The sequence below is a fragment of the Sus scrofa genome, chromosome 8, assembly GCF_054392235.1.
Source record: "Sus scrofa isolate SSC_HxYL_T2T_F1_AM1 chromosome 8, Sscrofa_HxYL_maternal_Yorkshire_Landrace_v2.0, whole genome shotgun sequence".
In the NCBI taxonomy this organism is placed as follows: Eukaryota; Metazoa; Chordata; class Mammalia; order Artiodactyla; family Suidae; genus Sus; species Sus scrofa.
Genome location: NC_139390.1, coordinates 123,756,350 through 123,772,165, shown reverse-complemented (window position 1 = coordinate 123,772,165; position 15,816 = coordinate 123,756,350). Strand labels below are relative to the sequence as shown.

Here is a 15,816-nt window from a genome sequence, read left to right as displayed (position 1 = left end):
GGATTGCTAGGTAATATGGTAGTTCTATATTTTGTATTCTGAGGTATTTCCATACTGTTTTCCATAGTGGTTATATCAATTTACATTCCCATCAACAGTGTAGGAGGGTTCCCTTTGCTCTATGTCCTCTCCAGCATTTGTTATTTGTTGACTTGTTAATGTTGGCCACTCTAATTGATGTGAGGTGGTACCTCACTGTAGTTTTGAGTTGCATTTCTCTAATAATTAGTGATGTTGAGCATTTTTTTCATGTGCCTGTGGCCATCTGTATGTCTTCTTTTTGAAATGTCTATTTAGATTTTCTGTCCATTTTTCAATTAGGTTGTTTGTCTTTTTATTGTTGAGTTGTATGAGTTTTTGTACATTTTCTAGATTAAATCTTTGTCAGTTAAGTCATTTGCAAAACTTCTCTCACATTCTGTGGGTTGTCTTCTCATTTTTTAAATGGTTTCCTTTGCTGTGTAGAAGCTTTTGAGTTTAATTAGGTCCCATTGATTTATTTGTGTCTTTATTGTCTTTATTCTAGGAGGTGGATCAAATAAGATGTTGCTGTGATTTATGCCAAAGAGCATTCTGCTTATGTTTTTTTCTAGGAGTTTTATAGTATCTGGCCCTACATTTAGGGCTTTAATCCATTGTGAGTTTATTTTCGTGTATGGTATTAGATAATATTCTAATTTCATCCTCTTACATGAAGTTGTTCAGTTTTTCCAGGACCATTTTTTGAAGAGATTATCTTTCTTCTACATATGTTCTTGCCTCCTGTCATAGATTGCCATTGGATTATTAACCCACTATGCCACAGCAGGAACTCCTGCCCATTTTTATATTGGGCTGTTTATCTTTTTCTTATTGATTTGTAAGAATTATTTATATGTGTTATTAAAGTTCACATAGATAAATGAGTTAAAAAGTATTTCTCTTTTTATTTTGTAGGAAGATTTTTACAAAGTTAGAATGATTTACTCTTTGAAAGTGTAATAGCATTTTTCCTGTAAAACAGTAGAGAATTATATAAGCAGGCATTTCTCAGCCTAGTTTATTTCTCCTTAGTTTGAGGTTTTTTTATTTCAAATGCTATTTTAATTGTTTCATTGTACTTTTTGTTCTGCAGTTTCACTGCACTATTCCTAAGGGTGAAATACATTAGTTTTTGATGTCTTAACATGTTTTTCTTTATCTGTGAATTTATCTTTTTCCATAACTATAACTGAATATTATTTTTCTTCTTTTTTTTCTATGGACTCCTTTAACTCTAATGAACATATGCTAGTTATCTCCATTCTATCCTAGATATATCTTAATCTTTCTTTTGTATGCTCATATTTTGTTTATATTTCATTTTGAAATTTCTCTCTGAATATTTTCTATCTCACAGATTCTCTCTTCAGTTGTCTCTAATCTTTACACTAAGGCATCCAGTCAATTTACAGTTCTTAATTCTAAATTTCTATTTTGTTTTATCCTGAATTTTCCTTTACAAAATTGCTTTTTATACTCATATTTTCCTCTGTCAATTTGTGATTTCATCTTGACATTTCACTCATTTTTGCTTATATTGTATATTATCTAATGATTCCAGTGTCTAATGTCTTTGGATTCTAATCTCTTGATGTTTCTATATGTGTTCTTGACATTTGATTACCAACTGATTTTGCTGATCATAACTGATAAAATTTTAATGGCTATACTACATTCATTCTTCAGAAAACAATTTTTTTAATTTATTCATTCAAAGAATCAAATGATGCTCTCAATTTGGGATCATTTTAGTTCCCTCCAAACACCCATACTTAATGTTAGAGTTTTAGTTCCCCCACTGCTCCAAAAGACCAATGCTTAACAAATACAGTTGTTTGCCTCAAGTCTGCCTGTCTTTAAAGTTTGCATAAGGTGCAAAACTTCCACACATATACCAGCTCAAATATTTCTGATTTACTAAATACTTTGTTTTTTATTTATTTATGAATCTGGAAGATTTCCCAATTTTTATTACCCCAGAAATGCATTAGAAAGTATGTTTTATACAGAATCTGCTTTTCTTTCAGTGGAAGGAGTTTTTCAGAGTTTCTAGTTCTACAGATTTCCTATGAAAAAAAGAGGGTATTTTTTTAAAAAGCTCTCTGTACAGTCTACTAAATCATATAAATTCAACATACACATATAAAAGGGGTCTAAAATTTTAATAAAGATTTAAAAAATAAAAAATAATAGTACCTCTGCAATCTGTATTATCAAAAGTGAGAAAAAAGTCAATTTAAAAACTGTGTGATTTTAGTTAGTATTTTAAAAAATCTTCTGTAATTAAATGTTTAATAAGAGTGAAAAAGGGAGTTCCTGTCGTGGCACAGTGGTTAACGAATCCGACTAGGAACCATGAGGTTGCGGGTTCAGTCCCTGCCCTTGCTCAGTGGGTTAACGATCCGGCATTGCTGTGAGCTGTGGTGTAGGTTGCAGACGCGGCTTGGATCCCGCGTTGCTGTGGCTCTGGTGTAGGCCAGTGGCTACAGCTCCAATTTGACCCCTAGCCTGGGAACCTCCATATGCCGCAGGAGCGGCCCAAAGAAATAGCAAAAAGACAAAAAAAAAAAAAAAAGAGTGAAAAAGATACCTCTCATTAATCTTCCCCTCCCAATTGTGAAGATTCTAATAGCAGAATGAATAAAACAAATTAAATATTAAAAAATTTAATGATTGGAATGGAAATTAATTAGTAAATCAAACTTTTTATATTCTGATTTATTAAATATGATATTGGTGATATCCCAGCAGTAGAGAATTACTCTCCCAAATCTAAAATTTAAAATATATAAACTATTTTTTTTTTGGCCTAGAGCTAGCAGGTTTCACTGTATGAAATAGGCAAGAAGAATGGCGTGCATCCAGGAACAGTAGTGTGTGTACCTGTTTGTGTGTGCATGTGACACAGTGGTTCCAATTCAATTTTCAATTCGAAAGTTTGAAGAAATGGTCAGGAGCGATTTTGCGCTAAAGGTTAATGTATATTATACTCGGCTCATGAATAGCTAATGAAATAAGCAAAGTAATAAGGGATGAAATATATACATAAGAAAAAGGGGGATCATGTTGGTGTTGTCTTCCCAGTAGGTGATATCCAATTTATAGTAACTTTGATTTCACACTATTAATGCTACCTAGAATTACACTAAAGTGTTAGATAAAAGAGATTTGTCAATTATTACTTATGTTATTACCATAATTCTAATAAAATACTTTTCAGGATTATAAATCCCAATAAAATCCTTGGGAATGTTAGGATCATAAACAGCAGAGAGTAATATCTTAATTATACTATAATTATATTAATACATTTGGTGGGATAAAAAGCCTATAAAGAAATAGTATACATTTCACATATTAAATATATTATTTCCTTGCAATTATTATACTGTAATATTATCAAAGAATTCATTAATCAATAATCTTAAAATAATTTTTAATTTTAAAACTTACTTTTTCAACATCACTATGAAATTAGCAGATAACAAAGCTAAGGCATGTCAAGTTATTAATTATAGACATTCAGGCTATGTTTATATGATACTTAAACAACAGGTAGAATCTGACATTATTAGAGCTAGTTGCAGAATTCCCGTCATGGCTCAGCAGTTAATGAACCCAACTGGGATCCGTGAGGATGTGGGTTTGATCCCTGGCTTCACTCAGTAGGTTAAGGATCCATTGTTGCTGTGAGCTATGGTGTGGGCCGGCAGCTACAGCTCTGATTGGACCCCTAGCCTGGAAACTTCCATTTGCTGAGGGTGTGGCCCTACACAAAAACAAAAACAAAACAACAACAACATCAAAAAACTAGTTGGCAATCTGAAGAAGAGAGTAATGATTACAAATTATGTAGCAATTGACATACTAAGCCTGAAGATAAGAGGAGAAGAGCAAGATTTGCAGCTCTCTGCTCTCCAAATTAAAGCACCAAAGAAGAAATCACTCAGTTGCTAAATCCTGGCTGTTTAGGAAAAAAAAAAAAGACAAATGTGTCATCATTTTCCAGCCATAATATTAGTAACTGCTTTGAATTTTAAGAACTTAAAATTTTTCATTTTGCCCACAGTATACCCAGAGTTTTACTTTAACATTTTGTGGTGGTCTTTCACTGTAGTATTCTTGTTTTGTTGTCGTTGTTTGTTTGTTTTAATATGCTTGTTTTATCCAGGCAATTTATTTCCAACAACAGTGCTTCTGCAGAAATATTCTTAATACTTTGAGCCCATAAAGATAATTACATATTTGAAAAAAGGTAAGATTTGGGGAGACAAATTATTTGGTTTTTAATGCTCCTTATTTCAAGTCTTTTTCTTCCTCACATCTGCTGTTTCTTTCAGGTCTTTATAAGTCCTTCTTTAGTTATCTTTTTATTTTTCAATTCAAGAGTGGTTTAACAAGTTCTTAGTAAAAACATTTGAATGTAGTGTTATCACAGGGGCAACATTATACAAACAAGAATCAAGCAAAATCATAGACAATTAAATCAGCTTGTCCCAAGTCACATAATACAATTTTTTTTCAGAAGTAACCTTTACCAAAGAAGCATGTTTGAACTCTGTCTTCAAAACCTTCTGAACCATGACTTGGAGTTAGCAAAGTAGGCTGTGGCCATGGGCTTCAGCACAACTAGAAATAGTTGGAGGCTAAACTCCTTAGCATAAATTATGGTTCTTAAGTACCAGTTCTTCTCAATGTCCAATGTTAATTTTACTGGTGATTTCTCTTGGAAATAATATTTAAAGTAGTACTTTTTCACTTACGATAGGATAATAGTTCAGGCCTATGGTCTGTATTATACCATGTACGTAAAAAGAGGAACCTTGTGTGGGGCTGTGTCTCCATTCATACTTCATAGTTAATTTGTGCAACAATGAAATAGTAAAACCAGCAACAGTGACAGGCTCCCTAGAGATGATATGTATCTAACTGCCCCTGTAGAGATGCAGTTGTGAGTTTGTAGGAACCAGAGACAGCTACCCCTTGTTAAACTGCTATATACTAGTGTGTGTGTGTGTGTGTGTGTGTGTGTGTGTGTGTGTGTGTGTGTGTTATAGCAAGCACTGCAGCCGTATTTGTGAGGATTCTCTACCTGACTCTATAATGCCCTGACTGCTTTAGCGCAGTGACGAGCATCCTGCTGTCCAGAGGACAGTTGGAACTGCCTTACCTCTCAGGAGGCCTTGGCCTCCACTGGAAGAAGTGTATGTTCATGCTCCTAAGCTTGGGTGTGGGGCCGTGTGAACGTCTTTTGTTGATGGATCAAAAGTTCATCTAATCCAGGGGGAGCTCACTGCACACAGGATATTTAAGACTCAGAACAAGAAGTATTTGTGAATGTTGAAAATAGAAATATGGCCTTGGCTTGAGTGAACACAGAAAAGGAAAGTGAAGCCATCTATTTGGTTTTAAATTGTTAAAATTCCTGTCAGAAGAATAAAGTGAGTAGTACAAATCCTTCCTTTGATGCCGGGGACTGGAACAGAGCACTCTTCCTTTGTCGCTGGAAAATGTTTAAATGACAACAATTTGAAAGGCTTCAGAAAACGGACCGAATTGTTTAGTTTCTTGTCCAAAGGAGTTGGAAAAAAAAAAAAAAAAACCAACAGAAGATGGAAAGAGGGTGAAAGAGAAAGAGAAAGACAGAGAGGGAGAATGTCATAGATCATACAGAATGCTTAAAAAATTAAAATGAACCAGTTCTTCCAAAAAATAGAAAAAAGGCATAAGATCTTTGAAAGTTTCTGTTTATTAAATGATCAAATGAACTCCCATTTTGAGAACAAGAAAAAAAAGATATAAATTTATACGTAGGTGTGCAAAAGAAACTAGACTACTAATATATAAACCCTCCTAAATGACATATAATTCATTTAATTGTTGCAAGGTAAATATGTATCAGGTTGGTATGGGAGATATTTCTGAGGTATTAATATTGATATATGTGATTATATGATTATATTGATGCTCTTTTTTGATAAATGAGGCAATATTTTCATATCATCTGGTTTTATGATTTTTTAAATGTGATACTTGACTAGGCACCACCCATTCATCAACAGCATCAAGTTTTTGCTATCAATCCAAGGAAATGTTCTTCCATGGCTAGCAAAGTCATTCCCTAGTTATTTCCTAAAGAATTCAGTATACACAGAGGGATTATTTATTATTTACCTGCTAAGTCTCAGATACTATTTTAAGTGCATTAAAAATATTAACACATTTTATCCTCATAACAATCCTATACTATAGCTCGTGTAATTACATGAAGCACAGTGTGACTCATTGACATGTGTGAATCACCCAGCAGGGGCAAGCCCATGGCTCTGACTCCAGGGTCTTCTGAACTGTAAATCACCACACTAGGCCAGCCAGAGAGAACAGTGAAAAAGAACCTATATTTTCGTTTCCATCCTTATTTCAGTTTTATCTGAACTTGAAAGCAATTACAAACAAATAAAGCACAATAACAAAAAATAGTTGGCTGTCATTGTTAGCAATGTCTGACATCAAGCAGGTGATTTTATAATGCTTAGCCAGGTTTGAATGACCTAAATTTTAAAAAGCATTACAAAACAAGCATAATCTAAGTTAGTGCTGAATTCTATAAAACTAGAGCTGCTACTTTCACAGATTGTAAATGGCCAGAGGGCTCTCAACTTTATGCCACAAAAAGAGATCTGAAGGGATTATATTCATTTTCTGTTACTGATTTTATTGTATTTTGATGTATCAAAGAGATAAATTAAGACCAGTTAATTCTAACTTGGCTCTGGAATTAGCTTACTCCTCTCATATCTTCCATCTTCAAAGAAAAAAATTTTTTCAATGTATATACAGGAGTTCCCATAGTGGTGCAGTGAAAAAAAATCCAACTAGGAACCAGGAGCTTGCGGGTTCGATCCCTGGCCTTGCTCAGTGGGTTAAGGATCTGGTGTTGCTGTGAGCTGTGGTGTAGGTCACAGACGTGCCTCAGATCTGGCATGCTGTGGCTCTGGCGTAGGCCAGAAGCTACAACTCTGATTTGATCTCTAGCCTGGGAACCTACATATGCCACAGGTATGGCCCTAAAAATACAAAAAGACAAAAAAACTGGATATACAATTGATCCTTAAACAACTCAGGGGTTAAGGGCCCCACCCCTCTACACAAAAATCCGTGTATAACTTATAGTTGGCCATCAGCATAAGCTGTTCCTCCATATCCCAAGTTCCTCTGTATCTGTGATTCTTCATCCACAGATTCAACTAACCATGGAACCTGTAGCACTGTAGTATTTACTATTAAAAAAAGAATCCATGTATTAATGGACACTTGCATTTCAAACCTGTGTTGCTCAAGGGTCAACTGGATATACATCTATATGTCTATATCCCTTATAGTATCTCATGTTATTCTAATCCTAAAGATGTCTGGAAACATAAGAAAACAAAGGACATCAAATATAGAGAAAAGAGAGTATTCTATAAAATTTTTCAAACCACTCAGATTAGGATGAAATTAAAGGTCATTTCAGGAAGAAGGCTGGGAATACTTTCCCTATCATCTCAAGACCTAAAATTACATAAGCTATTCCTCTTAGAGCTTGATGTTCAATCATCTTGAAGACCCTCCTATTTATATTCTCAAATACTCTTTAAGTTTTGCAGATCGAAGCCTTGTTGCTTTCTTATCAGAAGCTTCTTTTGATTTCCTATTCAACCTGTGTTTTAAAAAATCTACTCTTTCAGTAAAAGCTTTCTAAAAATAACTTGTTACATCTTTTTATTCTGAATTTGTTTTACAACCCACATTTTATATCCATTTTACTAATATACATTAAATGTTCTGGGAGGTGGATCAGATGCCTGAGGAGTAAGATGTCGTGCTCACCTTCTCCCACAAACACATCAAAAAACACATCTACGTGTAAAACGACTTGCATTGAATATCTACTGAATGCTGGCAGAACTTAAACCTCCAAAAAGGGCAAGAGCCCCTTGACTTAACTGGGTAGAACAAAAGAAAAAGAGAGAGAGAAAAGGAATAAGGAAGGGACTAGCATTCCTGAGAGGGAGCTGTGAAGGAGAAAAGGAACACACATCCTGGGAAGCTGCCTAACCGACCGGGAGATCAGCCTAAATGGAGGGACCTCAAAGTCGCCAAGAAAAGTGCAGCAGCTGGACTGAGGACAAAGTAGAGTGAGAGCTGCACAGATCATCTGCACCACCGCCCTGGACACCACAGCCTGAGATGCTTGGGTGCTGAGATTTAGGCTCTGGAGGTCAGTCCCTAGGAGGGGACTGGGGTTGGCTGTGTGGGGACAGCCTGAGGGGCTAAGGAGCAGTGCACCACGGGCAGGGGAGTGGTGTACTATGGGCCAGGGAGTGGATCTCCACGACAGAGGGAACCTGGGAGAAGATCTGGGCCCACAGGAGAAGCAAGGTACCATTGTTGGGGAGGGTGAGAGGAGGAAGGACAGACTGCCATAGGAATCTCCCTGCACTCGGGCTCTCAGAGGGTGAGGCACCTCTGGTGCAGGCTATGGGTGGCAAGAAGCTACTTGCTCTGGCTACGTGAGAGCCTTCTTGTGCAGGATAAGGGTGGCCAGGAACCTCTTGTGTGGGCGAAGGACAGAGTGGGGCTAAGTGTGACATGGTGCCTCTTGTGTGATCTACAGGCAGTGGCAGGGACAGACCTCAGCAGTCATCTCATAGGCCAGAGGGAGGTGTGGCCTGCAACCACTGGGGGCCTGTGAATGGACTCCACCTATGGCTCCAGTCACCTCAGGAATTGGCAAAAAAAAAAAAAAAGGCACTGCAACCAAGCACCGCATGTTGTTCCTCTCACCCTTCTTGGAACACACCCGTCCTACAGCTGACACTATCAAACACTCTGGGCAGCACCCAGAGGCTTGATCACTGTCCTCTCCCAAGACCCTACCAGTAGGGGCAGCTGGTGCAGCACCTTCTGCATGGGCTAAACAGGATGGGGTGTTTCTTGCATGGTCTTCAAGTGGTAGTGGCAAACCACTGCAGTAATCTCTGACTCCAGAGGTGAGCATGGCCTGCCATCACTAGGGGTCCATGAACAGGCACCACTTTAGGGCCCAGTCACCTCAAGGGTACCACACAGGAGGGCACTGTGACCAAACACTGCCTGTTGTGCTCGCACGCCTGGGAGCATACTGGCCCTGTTGCTGCCACTGCTGAACACTCCAGACAGTGACCATACACTTGATCACTGTCACCTCCCATGTGGGCTAAGTGAGACGGGGTGCTTCTTGAATGGTTTGCAGGTGGCAAGGGCAGACCACCACAGATATCACTGACTCCAGAGGTGGGCATGGCCTGCTACCACTAGGGGTCCCTGAACAGGCATCATTTGCAGCTCCAGTCACCTCAGAGGAGGGCACTGCAATTGAACACAAGCTGGTGTGGCTCTCAATCCCTGGGAACTCACACACCCTACTGTTGCCACTGCCAAATGCTCTGGGCACCTTATAAATCTGCTTAAGCTCATTACCACTTTCCAGGGCCCTGCAACTAGGAGTAGCCTATGCCACCTTCTTTCAGGTCCTTTCTGCTGATAAGACCCCAGCAACAAGGCACTGACTACTAGCTCTACCCATTGCCTCCTTCTCCCTGGAAACACACTTAGAATCCTGGGGATAACAGCCTACTCACACCAAAGAAAGCAGCAAATATCCAAACTCCCAAGCCAAAAATAAATAGTAACCCCCCACAAAATACAAAGGGGGACTCTTGCATAGAAGTAGCCCTCCAAGACTATAGTTTGGCTTCCCTAAACTCACAGAAAAAGAAAAACATAAGCAAAATGAAGAAGCTCAGGAACCATCCCCAGTTAAAAGAACAGAATTCCCATGAAGCAGCAAACAATGAAACAGACCTCTGCAGTCTGACAGACATTGACTTCCAAAGGGAGGTAGTGAAAATACTGAAAATTAAAGCTGAATATCAAGGAATTAAGAGAGGATTTGAACAGTAATGCAGATTCCTTTATAAAGGAACTGGAAAATAAAAAGAGGAACATAGAAAAATTAGAAAAGTCATTTGCAGAGATGCAAATTGAGCTAAAGTCACTAAGTAGCAAAATGAATAATGCAGAGGAACAAAATAGTGACTTGGAAGATAGAATAATGGAAATCACCCAATCAGGACAGCAGACAGAAAACCAAATGAAAACAGATGTAAGCAGTATAAGAGATCTATGGGATAATATAAAGCAGGGCGATCTACACACAATAGGAATACAAGAAGGAGAAAAAAAGAAAAGGGGATTGAAAATATATTTGAAGAAATTATGTCTGAAAACTTTCCAAGTCTAAAGGGAACTAATATCAAGATACAAGAAGCACAGAGGGCCCCAAACAAGTTGAACCCAAAATGGACCACACCAACACCCATTATTATAAAATCAGCAAAATTTAAAGAAAAGATTCTAAAGGTGGCAAGAGAAAAGCAAAGCGTTAATTAGAAGGGAACCCCCATAAGGCTATCAGCTGATTTCTCTACAGAAACACTACAGGCCAGAAGGGAGTGGAAAGATATATCTAAAGTTCTAAAAGGAAAAAATTTGCAACCTAGAATACTCTATCCAGCAAGAATATAATTTAAAATAGAAGTAGAAATAAAGAGTTTTTCCAACAAACAAATGCTAAAAGAGTACAGCAATACTAAATCCATTCTAAAAGAAATACTGAAAGGGCTTCTCTTAAAAAAAAAAAAGTAAGAAGAAATAGGATGGCAGAAACCACAATTTGAAAGTAATCACTTAAATAAGTCAGCATATAGATCTAAACATGAAGCAGTTCAAAAAAAAAAAAAAAGACTTCAAAATCATAGAATGTGGGGAAAGAAAGTAAGAAAATATAGATTTTTTTAAATTTTAATAATGTGTTTAAGCCTACATGACTATCAGGGTAAAACAAGGAGATACAGGAAGGGGTTAACACACTTAAAAAACAGGGAAACCACCAATTAAAACCAAACATTACATTCACAAAAACTGAAAAGAAAAGTACTCAAGCATAAAATAAATGGAAATCATCCAACCAAAACAAGAAAGGAAGAAAAAAGAAACATAGACTCAACTGTAAAACAAGGTTTAAAATGGCAATAACTACATATCTATCAATAATTACCTTAAATGTCAATAGAGTGAATGCTGCAATCAAAAGACAGAGAGTGACAGCTTGGATAAAAAAGCAAAAACCTATAATTTGTTGTCTACAAGAGACTCACCTTAGGGCAAAGAACACATACAGATTGAAACTGAGGGGTTGGGAAAAGATATTTCATGCCAATGGACAAGACAGGAAAGCAGGAGTAGCAATACTTATATCAGACAAGATAGACTTTAAAATCAAGGCCATAAAGAAAGACAAAGACACTACTTATTGGTGAAAGGATCCATTCAAGAAGAGGATATTCAATCAATATATATGCCCCTAATATAGGAGCACCCAGATATCTGCAACAAATACAAACAGACATAAAAGGAGAAATTGATGGGAATACAATCATAGTAGGAGAGTTTAACACTCCACTCACATCAATGGACATATCTTATAGAAAGAAAATCAATAAGGCAACAGAGATCCTAAATGACACAATAGAAAAGTTAGACTTAACATTTTTAGGACATTATATCCAAAAAAATCATAATAAACATACTTCTCAAGTGCATGTGGAACATTCTCAAGGATAGATCACATCCTGGAATACAAAGCTAACCTCAGTAAATTTAAGAGTATAGAAATTATTTCAAGCATCTTCTCTGACTGCAATGGCATGAAACTAGAAATCACCATAGGAAAAGAAATGAGAAAAAACTAACTATATGGAGACTAAACAACATGCTACTAAAAAACCCATGGGTCAATGAGTAAATCAATAAGGAAATTAAAAAATACCTCAAGACAAATGATAATAAAGACATAACCACTCAAAAATCTATGGGATGCTGCACAAGCAGTGCTCAGAGGGAAGTTCATAGCAATAGAGGCCTTCCTCAAAAAAAAGAAAAATCTCAAATCAACAACTTAATGCATCAACTTAAATGAATTAGAAAAAGAAGAACAAACAAAACCTAAAATCTACAGAAGGAAGGAAATCATAAAAATCAAAGAGGAAATCAATAAAATAGAGATTCAAAAAACAATAGAAAGAAATCAATAAAACCAAGAGCTGGTTCTTTGAAAAGTTAAACAAAATTGAAAGCTTTGGCCAGACTCACCAAGAAGAGGAGAAAAAAAACCCAAATAAATGAAATAAGAAATGAAAAAGGAGAAATTACAACAGATGCTGCAGAAATACAAAAAAACCGTAAGAGAATAACTATGCCAACAAATTTGACAACCTAGAAGAAATGGACAACTTTCTAGAGACTTACAGCCTGCCAGAACTGAATCAAGAAGAAATAAATCAACTGAACAGACTGATTACTAGAAATGAAATTGAATATGTCATAAAAACACTCCCTCAAATAAAAGTCCAGGACCAGATGGCTTCATAGGTGAATTCTACCAATCATACAAAAAGGGACTTATCCCCATTCTCCTTAAACTTTTTCAAAAGGTTGAAGAAGGAACACTCCCCAAAGACATTCTATGAGGCCACTGTCACCCTAATTCCAAAACCAAAGATACCACCAAAAAAGAAAGCTATAGGCCAATATAGACACAACAATTCTCAATGAAAGTTTAGCCAAATAAATCCAACAACATGTAAAAAAGATCATAAACCATGACCAATTGGGATTCATCCCAGGTTCACAAGGATGGTTCAACATACGCAAATCAATCAACGTCATACACCACATTAACAAAAGTCGAAAAGCACATGATCATCTCAATAGATGCAGAAAAAACATTTTATAAAATCAAACATCCACTCATGATCAAAACTCTTCCCAAAGTGGGTATAGAGGGAACATACCTTAACATAATCAAAGCCATTTATGACAAACCCACAGCAAATATAATACTCAATGGAGAAAAGCTGAAAGCCTTCCCACTAAAATCTGGAACAAGACAAGGATGTCCAATCTCATAACTTTTATTCAACATAGTACTGGAAGTCTTGGTCACAGCAATCAGACAAAGCACTACTCAGAGGAAATAAAAGAAATAAAGAAATAAGAAATAAAATGTATCCAAATTGGAAGAGAAGAGATAAAATTGTCACTGTATGCAGATGACATGATACTATTTATAGAAAACCCAAGGCCTCAACCCAAAAAGTACTCAAACTGATCAAATTCAGCAAAATAGCAGGATATAAGATTAACATTCAGAAATTAGCCACATTTCTGTATACTAACAATGAAATAGTAGAAAAGGAATACGAAAATACAATACCTTTTAAAATTGGACCCCCCCAAAAATCAAATACCTGGGAATACACCTGAACAAGGAGGTGAAAGACTTATATGTTGAGAACTATAAAACATTTATCAAGGAAATTAAAGAGGATGCAAAGAAATGGAAAGATATTCTATGCTTCTGGGTTGGAAAAATTAATATTGGAAAAAATGGCCACACTACCCAAAGCAATCTACACATTCAATGCAATCCATATCAAATTACCCATGACACTTTTAACAGAACTAGAACAAAAAATCCAAAAATTTATATGGAACCATAAAAGACCCAGAATTGCCAAAGCAATCCTGAGGAACAAAAACCAAGCAGGAGGCATAACTCTCTCAGACTTCAGGCAATATTACAAAGCCACATTAATCAAGACAATGTGGTACTGGTACCAAAACAGACATATAGAACAACAGAACAGAATAGAGAACCAAGAAATAAACCCAGACACCTATGGTCAATTAATCTTTGACAAAGGAGGCAAGAATATAAAATGGGAAAAAGACATTATTTTCAGCAAGTGGGGTGGGAGAACTGGGCCACTGTTTGAAAATCAATGAAATGAGAACACACTCTCACGCCATGCACAAAAATAAGCTGAAAATAGCTTAAAAACTTAAATGTAAGACAATATACCATCAAACTCCTAGAAGACAACAACATAGGCAACATAGGTTGATTCTCTGATATCAACCTTACAAATATTTTCTCAGGTCAGTCTCCTAAAGCAACAGAAATAAAAGCAAAAATAAACCAATGGGACCTAATAAAACTGACAAGCTTTTGCACAGCAAAGGAAACCAGAAAAAAAAAAAAAGAAAAAAAAAAAAAAAAAGACAACTTTCAGAATGGGAAAATAAGCTCAAATGATGCAACTGACAAGGGCTTAATCTCTAAAATATACAAACAACTTATACAACTCAACATCAAAAAAGCCAATAACCCAATGGAAAAATGGGTGAAAGACCTGAATAGACATTTCTCCAAGGAACATATGCAGATGGCCAACAAGCACATGAAGAAATGCTCAACATCCCCAATTATTAGAGAAATGAAAATCAAAACTACTATGAGGTAACACGTTACACCAGTCAGAATGGCCATAATTAATAAGTCCACAAATAGCAAATGCTGGAGAGGGTATGGAGAAAAGGGAACCCTCCTGCACTGTTGGTGGGAATGTAAATTGGTACAACTACTATGGAAAACAATATGGAGGTACCTTAGAAAACTTTACATAGAACTACCATATGACCCAGCAATCCCACTCTTGGGCATATCCAGACAAAACTTTCCTTGAAAAAGACACATGCACTTGTCTGTTCATTACAGCACTAATCACAATAGCCAAAACATGGGAACAACCTAAATGTCCATGACAGATGAATGGATTAAGAAGATGTGGTATATATACACAATGGAATACTACTTAGCCATAAAAAGAACAAAATAATGGAAGTAAAATAAAGTTTAATCTAAAGAAGAGAAGGGTCAAAAAAGCTGTGTAAATGTTTAGGTCTTCTGTGTGAATGTGAGGGGATATTCACAAGGGAGAATCTCCATTAATGGAAATCACACAGAATATTAAGTGAAGTAAGTCAGATAGAGAAAGACAATTACCATGTCACCTATATCTGGAATCTAAAGTATGGCACAAATGAACCTTTCCACAGAAAAGAAAGTCATGGACATGGAGAACAGACTTGTGGTTGCCAATGGGGAGTGGGAGGGAGTGGGATGGAGTGGGAATTTGGGATTGATAGATGGAAACTATAGCCTTTGGAATGGATAATCAATGAGATCCTGCTGTATAGCACTGGGAACTCTGTCTAGTCACTTATGATGGAGCATGATAATGTGAGAAAAAAGAATGTATACTTGTATGTGTAACTTGGTCACCTTGCTGTATGGTAGAAAATTGAAGAACACTGTAAACCAGCTATAATGGTAAAAATAATGATCATTATAAATGAAAAAAAAAATATTTTCCTGTAGTTTGTCTTAGCTTGTTAATATATTGACCATTTATATTCTATAACACATGCTTGAAAATGTTACCATTTTTTTGCCATAGTTTTCATTAAAAATGTCTATAAATTAATATTAAAAATTTAAAAATCGATATAACTCTATCTCCCTCTCTCTATCACACACACACAAGTATACACAGACATTGTGTAGCTAATTTATGCTTAAATTTTTACTGAACATCCAATTATTTGCTAAGTTTTTTCTCTTTTCCTTTTTTTTTTTTTTTTTGTGAGGCCAGGGATAAAACCCATGTCCTCATAGATACTAGTCAGGTTCATTACTGCTAAGCCACAACAGGAACTCCCTTCATGTTTTTTGTTACTGCTATATTATGAAGTTTATATGTAAAGTTTAGCCTAACACAAAGCATAGTAATCAGTTTAATTTTACTA

The 15,816-nt window shown here is 36.2% G+C and overlaps 1 long non-coding RNA gene across 13 annotated transcripts in view; it reads left to right on the top strand.

Moving 5' to 3' along the window:
• The window catches only part of LOC106507803 (uncharacterized), a 638,301-nt gene that overhangs the window by 565,764 nt on the left and 56,721 nt on the right, over positions 1-15,816 (top strand). For 4 of the 13 annotated variants that reach the window (XR_014813289.1, XR_014813298.1, XR_014813295.1 and 1 more), the window contains one exon: positions 4,193-4,276. The exons of 8 other annotated variants lie outside the window; for them this stretch is intronic. This is a non-coding gene — a long non-coding RNA (uncharacterized LOC106507803). Of the gene's footprint in view, positions 1-4,192; positions 4,277-7,855; positions 8,285-15,816 lie in introns of all 13 variants that reach the window. One more of the 13 variants, XR_014813290.1, reaches the window with a different exon arrangement.